This window comes from Gymnogyps californianus, chromosome 13 (assembly GCF_018139145.2).
Source record: "Gymnogyps californianus isolate 813 chromosome 13, ASM1813914v2, whole genome shotgun sequence".
Lineage (NCBI taxonomy): Eukaryota > Metazoa > Chordata > Aves > Accipitriformes > Cathartidae > Gymnogyps > Gymnogyps californianus.
Window position 1 is genome coordinate 3,965,267 of NC_059483.1, and position 9,740 is coordinate 3,975,006.

At 41.0% G+C, this 9,740-nt stretch overlaps 1 protein-coding gene across 1 annotated transcript in view; it reads right to left on the reverse strand.

Moving 5' to 3' along the window:
* Positions 1 to 8,727, reverse strand: part of CHL1 (cell adhesion molecule L1 like) — a 91,724-nt gene extending 82,997 nt beyond the window's left edge. Inside the window, exon 1 of the mRNA XM_050904989.1 lies at positions 8,703 to 8,727. The gene's annotated coding sequence lies outside the window, so the exon portion shown is untranslated. The remainder of the gene's footprint in view (positions 1 to 8,702) is intronic.
* Positions 8,728 to 9,740: the final 1,013 nt, after the last annotated feature.

Consider the following 9,740-nt stretch of genomic DNA (forward strand, 5'->3'; position numbering starts at 1 on the left):
CATCTTAAAACCCCCTGTTTTCAATACTGATTTTTACATTGCTGCTTATCTTCATCAGCAGAACCAAGACCATACTTACAGGGACATAAAATGACTTACGCAACTAATGATTATGGTATTTTGGTGTTAACTAGCAGGGTTTGGTTATGACTAGTTCTGAGTAAGACTAAGACACAAAGAAGACTTCATATATGCGTATGCAGATTCTGCTCCTATTCTGTGGAAACATGCCACAAAAATGCATATGGCATTCAAATGCAATTTTTATGTAAAATACTTGGTATTAAAGGACAACGGGCAGTCAATGTTTTCACCACACTTACTTAGAAACAAATATGGACATATCGTATCGGAACAAAAGCAAATCTGAAGGGGAGAATTTAGGATAGAAAGTTGCATGAAAGCTGGCTTGGAAGGATAAAGGAATAAGATAACTATCCAGACACAAAAAGGGGCTGTGAAGGTGAAAGAGAGGACATAAATAGCTTTAAGAAAGAAATTGCAAAGCCAGTCCCTTTCACCTCGGCTGCTGCTGTTATATTATGAACATGGCATCCCCCTTACAGCTCCCCGGCCACCGCAACACCGTACGGCAAATCCTTCTGGCACACTATGTGCACATGCATGGCCCAATGCTTCTCTTTCCTCATCTAACACGGCCATTCTTCTATATATCACACGTTTGAAAGATACTGAAAAAGCAGTTATCGAGGACTGGTCCAGCTTTAGGAAGAGGTTAGCCCAAAGCCAAAGTGCATACCAGAAGTCAGGTAACGTTCATGATGCATACGAGTAGCCATCCATGAGGACACACGATGACCTGACGTACAGCTGGGAGCTGCTGAGGAATGAAATGGGCCAGAAGCAACGCTCAGATGACCTTTACACTCATAAATTAAAAAGGTACAAGTAGAGAGCGGAGAGAAGACTTTTTGAGTTACAGCATATTAAAGGCTTACTGACATTGAGGTAATAAGAAATAATGAATATTTAACTTCCAGTTCATATTAAAAAACCTATTAATGTTTTATTTTGTCATCCATAATGAAACAAGAAATTAGGCTAGTGATTCCTGATGATATATATGGTGCACTCGCAAAACTGCTGGACCTAAACAAAGGCTCTCCTTAGTAAGGGCAGGCGGAGCAGGCAGCTGAAGTCCCCATCAGTCTGCGGTTTCGACTCTGCCAGCTTCATACACAAACCAGCGCTTCTCCTGCACTCGACGAAATGTTTGTGAGGGCAGAACGTGAGCTCAGAAAAGGATGATGTGGATTATAAATCTCAAATCTGACCTTGACACTGCAATCCTTTGCTTTCCCAAATCATTGTGGTGCTTTTAATTAAGGGGATGGTCTTGGACTGGAGGCAGAAATTCAGATCCCAACTCTGACAGACTTCACGTGTGATCTTACCGAACCTTTTTGTGTCCAGCCATGATGTACCACCTTCTTCCATCTGTTGGACACCTTCTCTCTTCATACCATAAGTTTTTCAGGATGGGACCTGTGTGCAATGAGTATGCTCCCTGGACTTCCCATGGGATACATTCGTCTATTCTAATAACAACACATTTAATCATGGCCTGCAAGTACTATTTAAGCCTTATTTTGAGGTGCATTTGTTCCAAATTTGCCAGGAAATCCAGGCTTTTAATTACAAACAAAAGGATGCTTGAATCAGCCCTGTACCAGTTCATAAATGTTACACAGAGGTTTAAGAGAAGAACTGACAAAGCCTGTGATCCTATAAAAATGATGAGCTAAAGTGCACAACACCCAAGTAATATGAGTAAGTATCCAGGATATTCAGCAAGGTGAAATTATTGGAATTCAACACTTTGTAAGAGCTGAGCGGGGAACACAGTCTGCTCCTGCACAGCGCTGTGGGCACGCAGCTTCCACACTCGACGGGCTTTCCCGTGCAGATGAAATGACACCAGGAAACCAGGCTGTAAGCGAAAGTGACTGCCACTTGGGTTCCTGACACTCACTGCTGCTATAAAAACCAGGGAACTGGAGGGACTTGGGACATACAGAGGAGCTCCAGTCACGGCTCCGGTCTGGAGGCGACTGGCAGGAGCTACAAGACACGTGCAACAAAACAGAACTGAGATAAAATCCAAGATTTTCCTTTCTGGAGGAATCAGTGACAATGACAAAAAGCAGTAGTTCTCCAGTGATTCCTTCCTCCTACTTCCCCACACAGCCTAACAGATATGATAAGGTCATGTTGATAGCACCGATACCTGACTCAGCGCAGCGTCCCACCTCCATGGCACAACTCACGCCTCTCCACCTCCTCACGGGCTTCACCGAGTTCACCCTGCCCAAGGGAGCAAAACTGCTCACTATTTCTTACTCCTTTGGTGCTTTTCCCTCTTCTCATTCCACCAGGACCCAGGCAACAAAACTGACACGTCACTGGAGAATGATCCTGACTTGCTGAAAATCCAGGGCACTGCGGATAAGCAAGCCTGGGGAAATGTCTGAATTTCAGATTATAACAATTTTACTAACTTGGGTTCAGCTAATAGAGGTTTTACTGCAGCGCACTTCCCTGCTATACTTCAGTCATTTATTACATGACAGGACCTACAAGTGCAGATCTACTTTGCATATACTATTACTTATCAAGAGCATTTAGTAATAAGACCCTCTGGAGAGCTCATTATGAAAGATTATGGACTAATTTGACCAACGACGTCCCTGGAGAATACTAGTGCTTCGGTGCAGAAGACATACTTGACTGCTACTACAGCCGAAGATAAGAGTCAAGGAAGACTAGTGAAAGGGTTAAAGCTTTCTGCTTTGGATTATTTACAGACTAAACTGGTCACTAATCCCTAATAATTTAATTTATTTGCATTAACGTACTAGTGAGTCAATATTTGCTTTAGCCTATTGCACAAAATAGTTTGAAATGTTTCTTCTAAATCTGGTTCAATTTCATTTCTTAATGCTAAAACACCTTTATTTCATAATATACCAGTAGCCTAATTAATATTTCTTGCTTATTACTTCGGCTCAGTCTCACAATAACCAATTCCAAAAAATGACTGCCACGGGACTCTGGTTAGGGTGCTTCATCTTCTCTTTTGATATATGTAGTGCACCTCTGGTTTGCAATGGATTTACGTCAAGCTGATTTGTTTGTATTATCATACACAGATCTTTATTGTAAATTAAAAAAGAAAAATAAGTGTATCATTGTCTCTACAAATGGGGTGTTTGTTTCCTTTCCATCTTCTCATGTTTCTCCTCTGCACTTTATGTCTACAAGGCATAAAGTACAGAGCGATTTTCAAACACAAAGTTTCTGAATTTAATCTAAATTAAGCCCCATGTCCAATTTGATAACAAGTCACTGGACTATAAGTATTCATACTTGGTAAATACTGCATGATTGTAATTACATACCTAAAAATCATAACGTGGTAGTGTTAACTGATGCTTCATAACAGATTTTTCTACCTTTCTACACATAGAATACATCTGATACATCTATACGTGATTGCTCTGTTTGGCCTTAGGCTAGAAATTAAAGGCCAATCTTTCAAAATATTTCTTCCCGTTATAAATGCTTCTACTGGGAAAATTGAACACTTTCTTTCTCATTTGAAGACCTTTGAATTCAAGCCATAGAGCTAATAAATATGTCTTGAATTCACTTATTTTCTGGAAATACCAACTTGGTTTGTACTGCAACACACACCACCCCTGAATGGCTCGTGACTTCGGGAAGTTAAGTTGCTAAACTTCAAAGGACTCTTCTATAGCAAGAATCATCAAACAGCCAATTTTTTTCCTAGTCCTTTCCCATAGCCTTTCCAACTGCAATTGAGGAAGAAAGCTATGGTTGGAAATGTGTCATTCGTATTCCCAAGCATTCTGATACAGCTGGATAAAAAAAAATATATTCAGATTTATTTCCAAGTCTAAGACCGAATAAAATCACCTTTCCGGAGTCCAGGAGCATCCTTCAAACCTCCCCTTCTGGGAAAGAGTTGCCCATCAGCATGTCCTCCTTTTACAGGAATCAACTTTGAAAATTAGGCTAAGCTTTCCATACTGCCAGAGCAAATCTGGGGCATCTTTTCCACTTGGCCAAACTCGCAGAGCCCGTGAAAGCCCACGGGGCCTGTGCACACCCACGGAGAGCCTGAAACCCGCCGAGAGCACGCGGCGAGGTGCAATGGCACAGCGAGCGCGCCGGCTGGCTCGGCCGCTTCAAAGGCAGTGCTCTGGCGAGGGGCTTGGGAACCCTGTCCCGCTGATAATTAACATCCAGCTCTCCTCTGCAGCAGGAGGATCCCTGCTGACTTTACTAGCAAAAGATGCAGTATTTTTAATATTAAACAGCCACAGGGGGAAAAAAAGAGGGAGGGGGAGGGAGGAAAAAAAAGGACTGTTAAATTCATAAGTTTCTGTGCCTAAAGGGGATCAACTTTCCTCTAAAAATATCCCCGTTTGGACAGGTTATGGACAGAGCTCTCATAACTCGGGTGTCAGCTCAGACAGCCAAGCTGAATATACACAAATTCCTCACCCAACACACATAACTGCCTTTTCTTTAGCAAGGCAGCCAGCAGCTCTGTTGGCATACTGTGGAAAAAATTGAGAAGATCCCACCTAACCGTAGCTTTTTCTGCATAGCTACATATTCAATTGACTCTGTGCACAGTTTACAGTGAGGGGGTGAGAAGCCTGTGGTTTCAGTCACTTGCTTTCATCAAATATGATTTTTTTGCAAATGCAAAAGCCTGTATGAGGAGGCTTAAAGCTTGCTTTCTGGAAGCAGTGGTACAAAAAAATCCTAATCACACCAACGCTCATGGAAAATAAGGTGAATTCTTTTAGAAAAATCAAATTCATAGTCACTGAAATTCCCCCCTCACCTTTTGGTGTTCTTTGCTTAGCAATAGGCCTGACCTGGCCTTCCACAGATAAATGGAAAAAAATCATTGATCTAATGGCACAAAAATATCTCCATTAATATGAAAACCTAAATATGCCAGCGTGGAGCATTTTGAAGATAGTTTTATCCTACTGAATCTTGTTATCCAAATGGAGAAATGTCAGCAGTGTATTAAGCAGACAGGAAAGCTGCAAGACTCATTAAGCAACATTTAAACTCTGAGAACATGCAAAATTAAATATTTTCCAGGATCGTTAAAATAAAACTTAATTACAGAATTCAGGTTTATCTGTGTCATCCAATGTCACAATACTTCAAGACACATGATGAGGGGAAAAGGCAAAAAATCCCCAACAACTGCATTTAGTGTCACAGCAGTATCTGCATTATTCATCATCAGTTGTGCAATGACAGATCCAAAATAATTAGTATTACTCACGTTAAGTTATGCAATTCTCCCACCTAAAAGAGGAGCCGTAAAGAAATGCAAACCAATTATAAGCCGGTCACACGCTCTGCTGCTGATGCATAGCCACCTCAGACCGACACTGCCGCGAGTGCCATCCCGGTGCCTATGCTGGCTGGAAAGCTACAGCAGACCAAACCTCCAGCTTTGAGTAAGGAGGAAGACCAAATCTCATTAATACCATATAGTGACAAAAAATGCAACTATCAAAACAGAAAAGTAAATGAATTAAGAATTCAGGTGTGTACCTTACAGTTTAGTCAAACCTCTGACCTCACATTTAAAAATAAAAAAAAAAAAAAAAAAAAATTAGAATGTCTTTCTTCTTTAATAGTCAAACCTCAAAAACACAGCATCTACCTTAGAATAAGACAATTTACCACCATAAATGTCTCTTTTCCTTCTAAAGACAACCAATGTGTACCCATTCCCACTAATTAATGTATACATCCAACACAGCAGAACAGCACTGGTCACCAAAACGAGTAGCACTGGACATATGGGAGTCCTGCATCGCTCCAGGGAAACCCCAGGGCAGGCAAACACCCTCACTAAACCCCTAGATTACTCAACATCATTCAGCACTGCCAGATTCAGACCCCAGAGCAAGGAGGACAGCCTCGCCATAACCCTGTCTTGTCACACAAGCTGAGAGAAGGAGAGAGAGGAAGAAATCCAATACAGGTTTGGGAGGTTTATCCAGCAGGCAAATAGGGAAAGGCTCAAGCTGGGTCCGTGGGAGCTGCGTAGTGCAGTTCACAGGAGACAGAAATTCACGTCAAGAGCTAAGAAAAAGTATATATATTCTGAGGGTTTGGTTGCTTTCCCCTCCCTTACAGAGTATAATTTTTTTTCCTGTTAATTTTCCTTCAGCTGTCAGAGACATGAAAATTTACTCACATCTTACCAGCAAGACAGATTTCTGTTTCATCTTCAGGTACAAGCCCTGAAGCATTTTTGAATGGGTTTTCCCGGAGAAAGACTTTACACCTGAGGCAAAATTGCTCTGCTTGTACTTTGTAAAGGAAAATATTGGTTTACCACTGCAAACCACACACCTGTGGAACATACACATGCTCCACATAAAGACCTGGATTTCAGGGTGGAGACAGACAAGAACACAAGACACTTTAACAGAGACAAAAGGAATCAATACCTAAAGTTACAATCGATTCTGTGATTGGTAAATAGAATATTCCCCTTCTTTCCCAAACTCAGGGCAAATAAGGCCATTATGCAAACTTTGTAAAATAAATCACAGCATTTCTTCTATTCAATCAAACCTAACAGCAGATAGAAAGAAAACTTATACTATCTTCCACCCAGTTTCATACACGAGTAGTATGTATTGACACTCACGACAACATGTATAATATTCATCAACATACATGTCCGTTTTCCCCGTCACATCCTCTTATTGCAACCCAAAAATGTGCTGGGATCTACTCAAGGATTTTGTGTCTCTGCCTCAGATCAGATGAAGTGAGAACTTTATTTGTACTGGCTTCCACAGAACATGCTAGAGAAGAAGAGAGTTCATCCAAATTTGTTGGCATTTAGATGATGGTATGTCAACCTGAGTTTGTACTTTGATGTTTATGAGAAAATAACTGTTCTTTTTTCTTTTCAGGTGCATTTTTCTGCCCTCCCCAGTTTCAACCACCATTAAGCAATGGATTACTTTCCCTCCTCATTCTTCCTTCCTTCTCCTCTCCACCTGTCCCACATAAACTTCTTAACATGAGATTTTTCCAGTAATAGGAATAAAATGTATATTTTATTTAAGTTCCTTTATTCTGAGCTTTCATCACAACAACCTAGGACAGAGTCCCATTAAGTGTGGCATCTCTACAAGCACCTCTGTCTGAGAAGATAATTGACATTTACTTTTACTTACTGTCCATATAGAGCCAAAGGTAGAATGACCGCTAAGGTAACATGAAAGTTAGCAAGAGATTCACGTTGACTTCATTATAGTTTGGATCCCTCCTCCATAAGGAATTGCAAGAGACTATAGCACAGTTTTGATGAATCTTCAAAATCTGGAAGCACATACAACTGGATTGTTCCTGTTTTATTTTTCTCTTAAGGTTCAAAGAAGAAAAATGAATAATTGAACACAGGAAGCAAAAATATATCCGTGCACCCAACCAAATAGAAAAATTCAGTAAAGGTTCCTCAAATACAGATCAGAAGCTATAAGAAATAACCATGAAAGACACTGCCTTGATGCGCAGCGCTCTCCGTTTATTGAAAAGACAGAAAGAAGCTGGTTCCACTCAGAAGGAGGCAAAAAAGGCTGTCAGTCAAAACCTGGCACGTACCACAGCAGCTAAACACGGAGCTCATTAGGCATGAGCTCCTGCACGTTCCTGGTGGCTTTACCTACCCGTGCCAGCCGAGACTGTTCAAGGTTGCACATGGTTGTAGTAGGATAGTCTAAAAATCTGATAAATGCTTAAAGGGATCTGCTTTTCAGCAGATGAAGTTAGTGTTTTCTGGAAGGTAGCTTCCTACAGAGCACCCGAATTTAGGTTTGTCAAAACTGAAGCACTCCGTACCAGAAATATGCTTTATAAAGAAAACCTGGTGTATTTGGTCAGCAAACAACTGGCAAAAATCAAATTCCTATATGACCAAGACAACAGAAATCTTAAAAGGAGTTGTTCCAGTAAAGGTTATTTTATGTGTTTTAACAAGCAAAAAGCACCGGTCACTTGAGAATAAACTCAGATGTCCCAGCTTTGCACTAGCTCAACATTTGTCCCTTCAACACTGCCTCATGGGTATATTGAGCTATGAAGGGATTTCAGGTGTAGCTGTGCCCTAGGAGCTCACAGCTTGCAGGGGAACAGCAGCGAGAGATTGAAAAAATAGGTTTTATTAAGAGAGAGAAAAAAAAGAAAGAAAAAAAATTAAAAAATACAACAATAAAAAACCCCACAAAACATCTGGGCTAAGATAGAAATTCAGAAATACTGACTTAATAGAAAAAAACCCTGATCTTATACCAAGATGTCCTTTAAACAAGGCTCAGTGATACAAAACAGCAAAGAGAGCAAAGGAAGATGAAGAGACGAACATAGATACGAAATACCAACTGCAGACCATGCATCAACAGGTCACAAACATTTCACCGAAGCGGTCTGACAGATCACCGCGATGCTCGAGCCCTGCTTCGCACACCATAAACAGCACGCTGGGGCAAGAAGACAATATTTCATGTATGCTCCTTTCTGGTGACCCCAGTGGTTAACCAGCCATTTGACACCCAAAACCTGCTTTAGATCAGCTTTTAATCAACTCAGAAATTTCAAACCTCCTTAGGGGTAGCCTCGGTGCTCCTCCTCCTCCTCCTCACTGCTCAGGATGGCTGTAGGTGCCTCTGCTGGACCCCGTCCCTCTTCCAGGTTGATGCCACCTCCCTTCCTCCCGCCTCACCAGGACCTCAGCAATGGGCTGCAGCTGCAGCACTGGCTCTGCAACACAGAGGAGCTTCTACAAGAAATCATGACTATTTCAGAGAATTTAACCTGAAATGCTCTGCAGATGCAATGAATGGCCATTTAAGCAGTGAGTCATCCTTTCTCAGATCTTTTTAAGGAACTTAGCTGGCGCATTTTCAAAGCATATTTCTTAATACTTAGTTTTGCAATTTTCAGGGTGATACATCCCAGACCTGGAAATAGGGATCATATGGCAGCAGAACCACATTTGTCAAGGGGAAAGTGTTTAGCACTATATTTTCCTATATGTGGTACTTGCAAAGCCTGATCTTAAAATATCTGGGTTTGCCCTTCTGCCCTTTATTCAATGAACTCTTCCTTTAAATGAAGTCAGCTGAACTCGGCCAAGAAAGATTTTAAATTCTCTCTTCCATTACAGCTGAGTAAATTATACTTTAAATATTTTTAAAATGCATTCCCAAACTCAGCTCATTTCTGTCTGACTGTCATAGCAATCTCAAGCTTTTCCAACGCTTTGCTTTTTTGTTTTTCTCAGTTACCAGCATCCTATCACCTACATCTGCGCTCACTTTCTAGGAGGGTTTCTAGGAGGCTCCATGTAGCGCATAAGTAACTAAAACTACCCGAGTATGATCACTTCCAACAAGTACGCACCAGGCTGTGAGGGCCTCTAACAGAGTTTCTCTTAGACCAATATGAAAGGATCTTCTACATGTGCATTTTTCTACACTGAATGTATCCAGGCTGCAAATCTGTATTACAGAGTTGACCAGGTTCCTTTCAGGGAGATCTCAGGATTCACCAGAATACCCTCTACCAATTTATGAGCTGTGGCACCTTTTCTTTTTAATTACATTTTCAATCAGTAAATTATTTTTGATTATTCTAAA